This window comes from Phodopus roborovskii, unplaced genomic scaffold (genome assembly GCF_943737965.1).
Source record: "Phodopus roborovskii unplaced genomic scaffold, PHOROB, whole genome shotgun sequence".
Lineage (NCBI taxonomy): Eukaryota > Metazoa > Chordata > Mammalia > Rodentia > Cricetidae > Phodopus > Phodopus roborovskii.
In genome coordinates this window covers 60,597,848-60,612,709 of record NW_026126407.1, presented here as the reverse complement: position 1 = coordinate 60,612,709, position 14,862 = coordinate 60,597,848, and the positions used below count along the sequence as shown (strand labels likewise).

Sequence of the window (14,862 nt, the reverse complement as noted above, 5' to 3'; positions counted from 1 at the left end):
TAGTGTCACCGTGTGTTTCTGGGGAAGAACATTCTAGCTGGCATGACATGAGCACTTTTTTTATTATTTAATTTATTATTTTACATGTTGATCCCAGTTCCCTCTCCCTCCCTCATTCCCTCCCTTCCTCTTACCCTCTCTCCCCCTCACATGCACCCTGACCACCCTCATCCCCCCACCCCAATTCCACATGTAGGACAATGGACATGGGCACTTTTTTATTTCTTACCTGTACCATACCATTCTTGTCACCACTCTTCATTGTTCATTTTCATTGCACAAACATTAAAACTGCATACTAATTTTGTGGAATGAACATTGGAAGTAATCCCAGAGAAATTTATTTGCCAGTGAGTAGTTATCACTTACTGCCAGTTTTCAAAATGGTTCCTTGAGTTAGTTTATTTAGTCACTTACCTGTTGCTACCTTGCCCTGTTCCAAACCTGTTGATTACAAAAGTGACTGTCTAAGGACAAAGATGCTGTTTCTGTTATATCTGTATGCTACTGGAATTGAGATTGAGTCTTCCCTTTTTTCCCTTTGTTCCTCCTGTTTCTCTACGGTTCTTCCATCCATCTGCCCACTCATCATCCATCCATTCATGCATCACTTATTGAGCTCCATTCATGCATCACTTATTGAGCTAATCAGATTATATGTTTAACACGGGGGGGGGGGCAAATAATACCTTTTCCCTATTCTGAAAAAGTATCATGACTAGTAGAGGATGAGGCCAGTGTTAAGAACTGACGAGTAAATACAATGTCAGGCAGAATCCCAGAGTATCATCTAGAGGTTGAGAGCCCCACTCCCAACACCCACCTTCACACAATGATCACCCAAGCTACAGGTCACCTCTATCCTGGCCACAAGTCACCAATCATAACTTATTTCTTGTTTCTTCAGGTTACCTACTTGCTGGGAGAAAAATTAGTTATAAAATGCAGAGTAAAGAAATCAAAAGAAATGTCACCAGTCCCCAGGAACATAGTAGTAATTGATACCAGTTCTTGATGTCAACTATATAGAGTCATTCCCTGCAATATAGGGTTAAGTCTAAGTTTAAAGTCCCACAGTAACCAACACTAATTCTTAAAACTCTAGAAGGTAACTCACAAGCTCTAACTGATAACATTTAGTACAATAACCATGGTTCTGTGAAGTAACAAGGGAAAAGAGACAGGCTCTTACCAAATACATACTCAATTTCCTCCCAGGCATTTTGCTTCTGTGGTCTATCTCATTTAGTTTTCTCAGGAAGCTTGTGATGATTCATTATGTTTTCAGCAATGAAGAAATTGTGGTTTAAGAAGGTTAATTGACTTGACCAGAGTCACTGGTAGCTGCAAAACCCTGCACCTTAGAAGAACTGACTGCCCTCTCTATCCACCTGCAATTAGAAAAGCAGCATGCTCGAATTCCACTGTTTGGCACTTTGAAGTTCTCCCCTGGGGATGATCTCATCAGATTTTGCACTACAATACTGTTTCCTGGAAACACACTCGAACAAATGTGCCTCTGTAGATAAATACATTGAAGAGATTCTAGCTTGCATTGCAAGCGTGGAAGAGGAAACCTAAAAACAGATTAGTATGCAGTGGCTTCTGGCAAGGTGTCCTGTGAACCAATCCACAAATTGTGGTACAGTAAACAAACACTTGAAGAGCAGCTGCACTGAGAATGACACCTGCTGTCTGTGTTTCTACTTCCTGTCATATTCTTGTCCTGCTCTCCAATACCCACTCAACTTGTAATTAGAATATCATTAGTGTTTTTTGGGTGAATGAAGTTAGGTTCAAACTTGACCCTGGAGAAGATCAGAGTTATGGATTTAGAGGAGAGCTATCAGGAAAAGTTAGTGACCCATGGGCATGCATGGAGATACTACTACATATTTTGAAATTGTACAGAGACTTGATAGAGCCTGAGGTTGAGTTTTTCAGGTCTGTGAAAGTTGAAGTTGTCATGATAAGCTGTATCTTCCTTAGGCATTAAGATCAAACCTCAATATTATTGTGGTGTTTAGAGTTAGAATCCTTGGAAAATGGTAATGATTAAATACAATCATCTTAAGGACAGAAAGCAAAACCTGATTCCCTGCACAGCCCCCACAAGCCACTGACAAGGTTGTTACCAGAAGCAGTTCCTTCAACTTCAGAACTATGAGATATACACACATCTTTTCACTGTAATTTACCCAGCCTTGCGCACTTCATTACAGTAATGGAAACAGACTAAAGTGTGGATCCCTTATGTTTTTGTACTATTTTTAATACAATGAAATGGCTTTTTTGGAATATCAGCAGTCTGAATGAAATCAGAGTCATTAATTCTATATTCATTACCCACAAATTGTGATGTGGCTACATCCAAAGTTAGCCATGTCATTTGTACCTCATGCCTTGAATGTGGACACATTCCTGTGAACAAGAGGACTAGGATTGTCTAAAGGGTTTTTGAGGCTAGAGTGCATGGATATTAAAGATGTTTTCCTTTTACATAATATTAGATCCTTCATAGACAAGCATCTGTTGTGTTATTTATCTTGTCTGAGACAATGATAGACAAATTTCTTTCCTAAGCTGACCTTTAACCACAAAGAAAAAGTAAGCATGGTTTCAAAACAGAGCAACTTTTGACAAAGTTTCTTTAAAGGACTCAATTATTAAAATAGAAATTCTCAACTAAGAGTCCTTTTCAGATATCACAGTTCCTACTTTTGCTTGAACATGGGGGAAACCCTGTTCTTGGAATGGGCCTGCCTGCCTTACCTGGCTCTCAGTAACTGCAGTCTGTTGACCCCCCTCCTGATTAGGCTGAAAAGGAAAATAAAATGCATTGATGTGCCAAGGTGTCTCAAGACCCAGGTGTGGTTTTTCTGAGAATATTCCTTATAGAATGCAGCCCTTACCGGGGGATTTTGACACCTGCACAGTGCATCCCTTAGCTCTTCGTTTTCATGTCTGTAAAAGCTTTTTCTAAGAAAATCATTTCTACATTACTTGAGAAAAAAATAAGGACCTCATGACAAGTTTATACAGCAGCAACCCCAAGACTCCTTTTTTAGTTCCAGAGAGCAGCAGTGTAGCACATATTCCTATTTGCCCAAGTTATATCACTGGAACTTGCTGTGGATATTGATAAAGAAGACTCTGAGCATAGGCTGAAGCTATAATTGAGAGGTAGAATATTTGCTTCATTTGTTTGAGATCCTAGGTTCAATTCACAGTGCTGCAGGAATGGAGAGAAAGAGTAGGGTGTGGATTGGGACTAACTCTTGAAAGATTTCTGTACTCCAATAATAGATTTCTCTGCTAATGCAGTAAGCAAGATCAAGCTGAATTAAACGGTAAAAGACCAGCTATATTGAGTAAAGCACTCCCTGGTGACCCTCCAGTCCACAGAGATCAAGTGTGGTGGTGGAGGGGAACAGGAGAGACATCATATTGTTCTATAGAAGGGGGCTTAAATACCCTATAGGCATGGGGCCATGTTTGTCTTCCACAAGCTGGTTTTCTGCCCAATTACAAGCTTGGGATGGGGAACTGAGAAGGTGGCAGCTTCAGAGAATGAGATTTTTCTGAGAGGGTGGGGTTTGGAGAAGGAGAAGTGGTCCTACTTGGATATTCCACCCTAACAACTCTCTCTAGAATACTTTCCCTAACCTTTGTTAAAAAGCACTGTCAGACACCCATGCGGGGCTCTCTCATGTCCTCTTAGGGCCTTGTGGAATATATACATGGGGGAACAGTGTTTAATCAATGCCCAGTTACTGCCTTGGGGTGAGGATTGGGAACAAGTAGAAATGAAAACTTTTCTTTTTTTTTTTTTTTTTTTTTTCTAATGAGGGCATTCTAATCACACCTCTCCAAACCATGAGTTCTAGCTGATGTATCAGTTTCAGAAACATGATTAAAGAACATGCATCACTGTATGATTTGTTACTTTGTCTTGGTAAAGCAATAGGAACAACAATTACTAAAGCTGAATGTCATGATTTAAAATAAACATTTTTCCTATATTTAGCTCTTTTAATATGTCTTCTTAATGATAGGTATTATATGAATCCTATCATAGAATCTTACCTAGCAGAAGAGGATAGTTAGAATCAGACAGCATTTTAATCTGCCTACAAATCCACCTTCCAAATTGAATTTGGCAAGATTCTAAAAGAAAGGGTTAGAAAACTTAAGCCTCAAACTGTGCCTCAAACTGGGCTGTGATAACACAGGCCTTTAACTCCAGCATTCAGGGTGAATCTCTGAGTTTGAGACCAGACTGGTTTATAGTGTGAAGTTTTGTTTTTGTTGTTGTTGTTGTTATTGTTGTTGTTTTTGTTTTTTTAAGTGTTCCAGCAAGTTGCATGCAGCATCTCCTGTCTCCAAATTCAACTTTTCTGTCCCCAGCTGATTGTCCCCATTATGAGAGAAATAGGAGGTGTAGGAAGAGGTATTGCTTGAGAATACAGGACATGGCATCACAAGCAAGACCTGATGTTACCTTTAGGAATGGTTTTTCCTGGCTTCTGACTTCCACTTTGCTGTCCTCTCCATCATTGACCTTTCTATTATTTTGAGATTGTAAATGAAAAAGCTGAATTCTGGGTATAGGAATTTAGCCATCTCACTGACAGCCAATGTTTTCCCAGGGAATATTAGCAAAGTGCCCTCTGCTTCTCATGTGATCTTTAGTTTCCTGCACTATTCAATTGGCTTCTTCCTGTGAGCACAAGCAAAAGAACTATTTCCCAAATTGTCAGCATTACATGGGACTGAGTGTTTGAGCTGAGACTAAAGATCACATATATAAACCATAGAGGGAGTTTGTCTCCTGACAAGGTCATCTAAGCACCTAAGTATGCAGGTGGAGATGGGTGATGTCAGGTTCCAAGCTGTAGGCACTGTACATTGTAACTAAGTCACCTATCTAGCTATGCTACCTTTCAGGAGACAGACTACATGCAGCAGCCAGAACTACATGTCTAAGCAAACAAGAGTATTCCAGTTCAGTGACCTTGAAGTTTTTCTTAAACCTGTGTCCAGTGATATTGTGATATTTGAGAAATCAGGACAGTCTACCTCTACTTCCACATCATATTGAGAACTATTTTGTAGAAAACTGTAAAAAAAAAATTATACCTTTAAGTTGTGGGTTGATGGAATATCAGCCACATATTTCTAGAGAAGGGTATAAATATGGAAGAGAACAAATATTTTTTTAATCCTAAAATGGTGGCTACTTTTTCTTTTTATTCTATTTTCCACTTACTTATTTGTCAAGTATTTTCTAACTCTTTACATGTAATTAGAAATAGTTTTGTATGGGTAGCATAAAAACAAGATAGTATAAGTATAATTTGTTAAAATGCGATTAATAGATCAACTTGATTTTTCTAGAACTTTCCCTATTCTGCCATTAAAAATTAGTATGTCTAGGCATCCCCTCATTCCCAGGTAAGGCAAGAAAGTTGGTTGTTTAAATGTTCAAAAATGACTGATCTTGGGGTTGGAGAGATAAGTCAGAAAAGGCAACCTAAGTTCAGTACCTAGAACCCAAGTGACAAATGCTGAGATTGGTTACATACATTTATTTTCCTAACCCTGGGGAAGTGGAAATAACATCTGCCTGTAGATTACTGGCCAGTTAGCTTAGCCTACTTGGTGAACTCAAGCTGTTGAGTTTATTTGTCTCAAATAAATAATAAATGAATGAATAAATAAATAAATCATAGGCAGTATCTGAAGAACATTCAAGCCTGTCTTCGGACCACACATATGTGCATGTAGTCACATGAACACATAAACACTTGCACATCTGTACACACATACACACACATCTCCACCCCCCCAAACCCACACACTTATGTATACTACCTACAACAACATCTAAATGCCCACTTAGAGTCAGTTGCTACTGTGGTCCTTGAAAGGTGCATTGTCAGAACTTTTCAAAGTATTTAGGAAGAGATAAGATACTACTGCATCCTTCCTCTACCGCCTTTCAAAATCTCTCTCCTTATTTATTTCTTCCCTCTCTTGAGAAGTCTGCACTTAACTACAATATTAGTCAGCAAACAGCTTAAGGTGTGCTTGGAAATACAAAACAACCCAAAAGATGAAATTCAAAATGACCTGTGGCACAAATCAACCTTAGCTGTATTGATTGGATCGTGTTCCACCAGCTCTTGACACAAGCTCTGATTGTGTGATTTATTGGTCATCACACCAGCTCAGTGTTTTGAGTCCCCCCCCACACACACACACCTTTTTTCTGCTGGGGAATGGAATAGAGGAGATACATGCCTCTGAAGAGGAAGACTTTTCTGAACAGCCTGTGTTTGGTTTGAACCAATTATGCAGCATAGTGTATACTGTAATTAACAAGGGACAATAGAAGGAAAGATGGTAACTGAGACATCAGATTTTTGGTGGGAAGAAATAGATAAGAAAGAAATATTGCAAGCTACAGGAGGATCTGGGAAGATGTATTGTACATGAAATCAATCTTAATAATTATATCCTTGCTGCTATTTTTATACTTGGCTAAGAATGCTTTTGGACTCTGTGTGTGTAGTATGTAAGTGTACATGCATATGTGAATGTGTGCATGCAGGAGTGTGTGTATGTGTGTCTGTCTGTCTGAGATCAACATTGACTTTCTTCTGCCATTAATCACCTTATTTTCTTTGAAGCAGTAACTGTCACTCAACCTAGTCACAAGTGACTGCAAGAACCCCCTATGGCCATCTCCCTAGTACAAGGGTTCTATGTGTGTGTCACAACCACTAGACTATATGAGCTTTAGAGACAGCAAATTTAGAGCCTCATGCTTATACAGCAAGTAATTTAGCACCAAGCCATGTTGCGGTACCCTAATTTTGATTATTTTGTTTTATTTGTATCTGTGTATATGTGTGCCTGAGTGAATTGATGAGCACCATGTCCTTTCAGGTGCCCACAGAGGCCAACCTAAGTTGAAATCTGTGCAACTGGAGTTACATGCAGTTATAAGCTAGTGTATACGGGTACTGAGAACTAAACCCAGGTCCTCTACAAGAGCAGAATGCACTAATTACTGCCAAGCTATCTGAGAAGTCTCCATTATTTATGGATTCTTAAGAATTAATCTCACTGATAGAAGCTCTCTTAAGTGTCTTTGGGCCCTACCCTAGCTATAAATCGCTTGAATTTGCTTTAGCCAATATAGACCTCCAAACAGCCCACTTGATATCTCTGACCCACAGGGCCACAGTAGATGGGACCAGATTCTTAACATAGAAATAACAACTGATCTAGCTGACAGTGTTTCTACAACACCAAACAATGTTTTACCCAAAGGGAATTTGTGGAAGTGAATAAAAATGGAGTCTTGGGTTGTGTAGGTTTTGCCAGAGCAGAGACAAGGACTCTGAGTCATGATCTCTGCCTGTGGAAAATTCCTCGTGGAAGAAGATGGACTCAGCCTAGCAGCATGTGGAAGAGTGGGAGGAGTATACAGAGATATGTCTGGCAACATCACATAATCCACATGCCTTCAGTGAGGGCAGCCTTATTGTGCCAATAGGTACGTGTATGGGTGTTAACACAGAGATAAACTTCCAGTAGAAGGAACAGCTTCTAAAATCTTATGGAACACAGAAGGCCCCTCTCTCTATTCTGATAAATACCCACTGGGAGGTTGTTTGGGCAAGTTGAAGACAAGCCAAGGAGTCTATGCCTGGAGCCATCAATAAGCAAGGTCCTAGCTTCCTTTTGTCAGTCATTTATAATCCTGTGATTTCTAATTAATGAAACACAGGTCCTAGGACATGGTATTACAGGAAGATTTATCACACAGTAGCCCAAGATGGAGGAAAAGTGTAAGTCAGAGACAAGTACTCGAGGAGATCCATAAATCACCTAGAGAAGAGAATTCCTGAGACTTTTCAGGGAACAGGAAGGAGAAGAGATGGGACCAACTATGTAGTCCAGAAAGCCTGTTTTAAGGTCCCAGCTCTGCCTGTTTATAGCTACCCTTGGGCCAGCATCGTATGCTTTCAACTTCAGTTTTATCATCTGTACAATGGGGTCTAATGTACACAACTCAGACCTGCTTTGAAAAATTCATGAAATTATGCATCGGTTCTAGGAAGCACTTAACTTAAATTTTCATCCTCTACTTTTTCTGTTGTGGAGTATTAGTTGAAGATGTGTTAAATTCCTTTATGTTGTAGAATATTGGTCTAATGATGCAAAGATGTGTTGCATTCTTTTATATTACATTTGTTTAACTCTGTGAAGCAGTAATACTTTACATGTCTAAAATACCTGATTGGTCTAAGAGCTGATTAGCCAGTAGCAAAGCAGGAGAAAGGATGGGTGGGACTGGCAAGCAGAGAGAATATATAGAAGATCAAGAAGAGAAGGAATGAGAAAAGGAGAAGGAGAGTAGTACACGAGGGACCAGTTACCCAGCCATACAGTCAGCATGGAGTAAGGAAGAAAGAAAGGAATATGGAATACAGAGAGGTAAAAAGCCCAGAGGCAAAGGGTAGATGGGATAACTTAGTTAGAAAAGCTGACTAGAAATAATCCAAACTAAGGCTGGGTACTCATAAGTCTCTGTGTATTTGTTTGAGAGCTGAGTGGCAGGTCCCTCAAAGAATTAAAAAAATATCAGCTACATTTTTCTAAAGGAAGTATTGATTAGGTTTTGACTAATCATGGAGTTCAAGGATGGAGAATATGCTACTTTAAAAGTGTCATGCTTTTTAAAAAGTTGAGGTGTTTGTTGTTTTGAAATGTTGACTTTCACTAACAGCCTGGTTGAAATTTTAGATGTAGAGGAGGTGGAAGGGGAGTGAAGTTCAGATGTTGTTTCTTTGGAATTAATGGGACTGAAGATATTGATTCTAGAATTTTCAAAAAAAAATGTAAAGATTTGATGAATGAATAAAAGAAAAAGTAAAGCAGATATAAGGCTCAAACCAACATCACATTTTATGAAACTATTCATTCAATCATATCCTTTCAGACATTGCCTCCAAGATATACCCTTTCTTTTTTTTTCTTTCTTTTTTTCTTTTTTAAGGTTTCTTCTACAGCATCAAGCAAAACTACCTATTAATGTAGGAGTATGTGTGGATGGCCCTTCAAAAATTCTTCATAACGAGAAAAATTAGAATCACATCCCTCTTTATCAACCAATACCCATAGACAGATAGATTTGAGAGTAGCCTCTGTTACACTTTTATGTTAAATACTGATGTTAGAACCAAGAGTACACTGCATACCTTTACTGTTTTACCTATGTAGCGTTAAAATTTATCTAGAAAGCAAATGCCATGTAATGAAGTCTGAGGTATACCCCCCACCCATCTCACTAAATGTCACTTGAAACCAGCACCTTTTAATTTGACAATAAAACCAATTAATGAAATATTGCAAAGATGAAAATAGTGGTGTGCATAATTCGTTGAAGGTGATAATATATTCCAAAGGACACAAAGACCTGGTCCTCTGTTCTTTACTTTTACATAATATCAACACATCTACTTAATGAAACTTGAACTTCACCTATTTGATTTTAAACTGGAATCTTTGATCTAGAGTCATCTCTCTAGATCCTGCCTCTTTAAAAAAAAAAAAAAAAGAGCTGTAATAAAAAACTGGAGACTATGGAACAAATGAAAGTAAAGAATCCCAGTTGATCTGGAAAATGGCCCATGACTTTGGGGGACGCAAAAATAATCACCAGGCTCTTGTAGGCAGACTTTCCTTTGTGCTCTTCTTTCTTTATGAAAAGATCTCAACACTGGTCTGAGGGTCATACACAGCTGGTACAAGTATGTGTGAGTGGCAAGGTGTGTGTGAGAAGAAAGATGAAGAAGGAAAGAGAATATCTTGAGGGGTTTGTTTCCCTTTCATTTTTAGAGTCAATGGAGAATGTAAAAGATAATAGAAACAACAATAGCACTATTTACAAATTATGAAAAAGGCTTAGAAAGGGCCATGCAAGTAAGGGAACCTAATTTAATGCCCAGAATTCACAAGAATTCAAATACATACTTAGAAATTCAGCACTCAGGGAGGTAGAGAAAGCAGATCCATGAGGCTTTGCTTGCTAGGTAGCCCGTACTACTTGGACAGCAGCAGGCCATTAAGAGACTTTGTCTCAAAAAATAAGATGAATGACTCTTGAAAAATAACATCAGACATTGCCTTCTGTGCACAAGCACACCCAAAAGCAATAAAGTAATGGATAGAAATGATTTCTAAAAGTGGTGTCAATAGGAAAAACTAACTTCAGTAGGGTCATGTAGAGAAAAGTAAGTGTAGCATGAGCTGGATCTAGAGGGTCTGTACCTTTTTCTGTTAGAAGGTATCCTTTCCTAAAAAGTGTATTATTTGATGCATGTCAGTCAAGCAATCAGAAGCAGAAAAATCTGCTTAGCTTATATTCCATGTAAGTGGCTTGTAACAATCATGTTCTTCCAGCATATATTTATGGAGCATTTCTATATTGTAGATATTACTTATACAAGGAAACACAGTTATCAGTGAGTCACAGTCATTTGTTTCTCTGCAGTATCTTCCAATTGATTTTACCATAGTGTCTGTCAAATGTTATCACAGGTGCATTCCTGGGTAACTAATACATTCTGATGTCATTGCAATTGTTTTTTTTTTGTTTGTTTGTTTGTTTGTTTTTTGTTTGCCCTTCAGTACCCTGAAACTCACTATGTAAACCTGGATGATGTTGAACTCACACAGATCCTCCCACTTCCACTTCCAGTACTAGGATTGAAGATGTGCAACACCACCTGCAGCAATTATATTTAATCTACATATTCTAATAATCTATTGGAAGGTTTATATCATGGAAAGATGTTTCTAGTGATGTGCATCATCTTGAAGTCTCTTATCTTTTACCAGTTCAGAACACATTCTTTTGATTTATACTTGCTTTTATTTCCTTTTCCCAACTATTTAGTTCAAATTTTTTCTTTTAATTGGAATATTGTTGTTCTTTCCTTTTAGTTTTTCTAATGAAAAAGTTTGTGTTCATCCTGAAAATAGAATATATCACTAAGATTGATGTGGTCAGCATGATTGTGTCATTTCTACCCTGTGGTATTTCATTTCCTCTTTATAATACTTCAGGAGTATCTTTATTCAACCTCTATTACAATCTTTGGATTGATTATAGATTTTTCTTTCTCATTTTAGTTTTTCTTAAGATTTATTTATTATGTATACAGAGTTCTGCCTGTACACCAGGAGTAGGCATCAGCTCTCATTACATGTGATTGTGAGCCACCATGCAGTTGTTAGAAATTGAACTCAGGAACTCTGGAGAAGCAGCCAGTGCTCTTAACTACTAAGTAATCCCTCCAGTCCATCTCATTTCATTTTTTAAACCCTAATTGATTGAAACTTTTATAGGACTACTGGTAAGTTTATTTACTTAAAATTCTGAAATATCACAATTCTTATAAATTTTCCCTGAGTTATGTGCTCACTATTTAAAGCCTCCTTGTTATAATTGGCTTTTCTTGTAGTTTCATTAGTTAGCATTGTTTATTTTCATGTCTGGATTTCAAAGTTCAGATCTGTGTATTTGCTGTTTCCTGGTTTTCTCTCATTTTTCTTACTTTCAGACATTCTGTTTGAGGTCATTTCCATTCTTCTTAAAAGTACACTGTTTAAATGTCTGCTACTTGTGAAAATCCAGCTTTGATTTTATGACACATGGCTTCATTTTGCCATTGTTCAATGGATCCACAATCGTTGGTTTGGATTTTGGTTTTTTGTTTGTTTGTTTGTTTGTTTGTTTGTTTTGTTTTTTCTACCAGAACACTGGTGGTGTTATTCTACTCTCTGAAAGGCTTCCATTGTTTCTGTTGATAAGTCAGCTGATCATCATTCTTCATTTCTGCAACTTTCCCATATGATTCCTTCTCTAAAGTATCTGCTCTTTTTTGACAGTCTTCTTTTGGGAGGCTTTCATATACTATGTCTAGTTAAATATTCACTCATAATAAATTACAGGAAAATTTAAAACAAGTCATTTATTATGCCTCCTGATTTCTATAAACAGAAATTCCAGAGGGACTCAGCCAGGCAAGTCTCATCCAGATTATTCTGCACTTTCAGTCATGTATCAGCTTGGGATGGAAAATTAACCCTGCAAGGTATCTAGCCAGTTTCACTAGCTACTTTGGACTGCTACAGCTTCATGTCTCCCCAATGAGGCTTTCTCTACCGAATGGCTTGATACAGACTTACACCATGGAGACTGGCTTCCTCATGTGTGAACAAACACAGGGAAAGAGACAAAAAAGACAGAAACAGGCAGATGCCACATGCCCTTTTAATCACTTGAATTCAGAAGTCACATGACATAAATTCTGTTCCAATCTATTTATTAGAAATGAGTCACTCAAACAAGTGAGAGGAACATGGAGGCATAGATGTAATTATATCACTGAACCAAATATAAATGATAAATTGCTATGTATTGGGGACAATTATACAAAATAATAACAACAACACTGGAGTGTTTCCCTGCTATTCCTACCACATCCACTGACCCACCAGAAAAAGCGCACCAAGGAAAGCCAGGGATAAAGCTGCCCTTTTTATGCTTCATTCCACCTGAAGCTACAACCAAAGGAATGTGGCTGCCATTTCAGGTCTAAAGAAGAAGATTTTAAGCCTCATGCAAAACTATATGCAGTGATAACAAATGTCAAGTATACTTTAGGAAAAGGAAAGATAAACATACACAAATTAAAACCTACTATCGCAAGAGCAACATTAAGCAATAAATATATGCTACATGTACAGTATCAGGGATCAGGGTAAATTGCTCTGTGACTTAGATTTACATTACTGGAAAATCTAAATCTTGTCCATTTAAGATAAGAAAGGATATAACTACAGCTGTCTAGTCTTCAACCTCATCAGGGACCTGAGAAGGAAAATAACAATACTAGGGTAGGCTGGAAGTGCAAGTGTGCGACTTCCAAAAGTGCAAGTGAAGACAGAAAGAGCAGGCTACCTGGACAGTCACCATGTTCTCACAGCAATGTCATGGCAACCATGACTAAGGCCTAAAGAATCAGATGTACCATCTCAGAAGCAGTTAAATTGTCTTATCCTGACTTGACATGGTTCAGCAATCTTCTTTAAGTTTATCTCCTGAAAGCTCAGTTAGAACAGCATGTCTCAGATGAGCGGTCCACATTGGGGCAGTTCTTTGCCAAAGAGGCCAGTAGCCACAGAGAATGAACTCCAAATGGAATGTCATCAGTGACCAACATACTTTCAGAAATAGCTCAGTGCTATCTGGAGCAATTGTGTCTCATGTCAATGGAGTACATTAAAACATTTAAGTGCCATACTCTGCAAGTCTTTGAAGTGTTTGAAGATAAATATTTATTTCTGACTAGCCTCATAGGTATAAGAAGCATGGGTAGCTATAATTTTTAATTCTCAGAAATATAGTTGCTCAATGGCTGATGCTTCCCAAAATAATGTAGCAAGGACAGTGACTTCAAAAATGTAAATACTGAAATGTCTTGACTATACGTAGCACTGTGAAGTGCAATATGATAAAATATCCTAAGCTGTATCAATATACAATATATATATATATATATATATATATATGTTACATATATATATATACACACACACACACACATACACACAGTTTTATATTTGTGTGCAAAACATCATAAACAGAAAGAAGACCATATTTAGTCAACATACAAGAATCTTACAATTTATAGTTGAGTTGCTAAATTTAATTAACAGGAAGATATGTTAATCTACCTATATCCCATCCTAACCATGCCCTTCCCATCCATACCCCTAAACTTCTATAATATATCCAAGTCTAGCAGTCACCTTCCATACCCACTGTGCAACTTAAAACCAACCCTAAGCAGGTGATAATTATCCCTTTTTTCATTGAAGAGAGAACAAAAAAATACCCTATGCCAACTGTAGGGAAATGGGGCATCAATGGGAACCTGTAAGGAAAAAAATAATAATAAGCAAAGGAAAATCTTGAGTGGACTAGCTGTAACATTGGTAGCTAGTATCTGAGTAGCAAGAGATGCTTGACTGAAGTTCATATCTGAAGCTCTGGCCAAAGTCTAATAAGCAGGTGCACCAACTCAGCTTGCTAGTCTGGAATTGTTTATAGCAGTATTAGTCCTAAACCATTCTTAGAATGGTGATTACTAGTTCAGAGACAACAAGTTGAATCAAGTTTACTCTATGAAGTGAGGCCCCATCTTCTTTCTGGAGACTTCGGTGGTTGCTGTTAGGAAATGTTATTGCTCATTGTAGAAGACATAAACATTAATATCAACACAGAAAGTTCAACTATTAAAGGTATGCATACTGAGAAAGGCAACAATAAAATAAGTATGAGGGAAATTAGGATTTTAGAGAGATTATTATTTTAGTAAATAATAGTTCCTAGATTTTGTTTTCTAACACCAATTGGCTTCTTGATATAAGACAGAAACTCTGAATTTAACTTTAACAAAATGCTTGCATTTAGACAAGGAAAGCTAAATCCAACTCCAAAGACAGCATTGCTTTTAAATGGATTGGGACTAGCAGAGTACTAGGAAGTAAGAAGATAAAGACACTGTATAGAAATCTTTCAACAAGAATAGATATTGGTACCATGAGTCAGATTCTTTGCTTGATGGTTCTTTCTGGATAGTGATCCTCTTCTTTAGACAACTACATATCTAATGTCTTTTGGCTTATTGAAGCTGGGTGTTTGTTGTTTTCCTGTAATGACAGGAACAGAACACTCACCCTACTTTTGTGAGGTCTCCATACAATACTTGTGATATA

The 14,862-nt window shown here is 37.7% G+C and overlaps 1 protein-coding gene across 1 annotated transcript in view; it reads left to right on the top strand.

Annotated features, from left to right (window-relative positions):
* The window catches only part of Large1 (LARGE xylosyl- and glucuronyltransferase 1), a 311,517-nt gene that overhangs the window by 213,448 nt on the left and 83,207 nt on the right, over window positions 1-14,862 (top strand). The gene's annotated exons all lie outside the window — the stretch shown is intronic.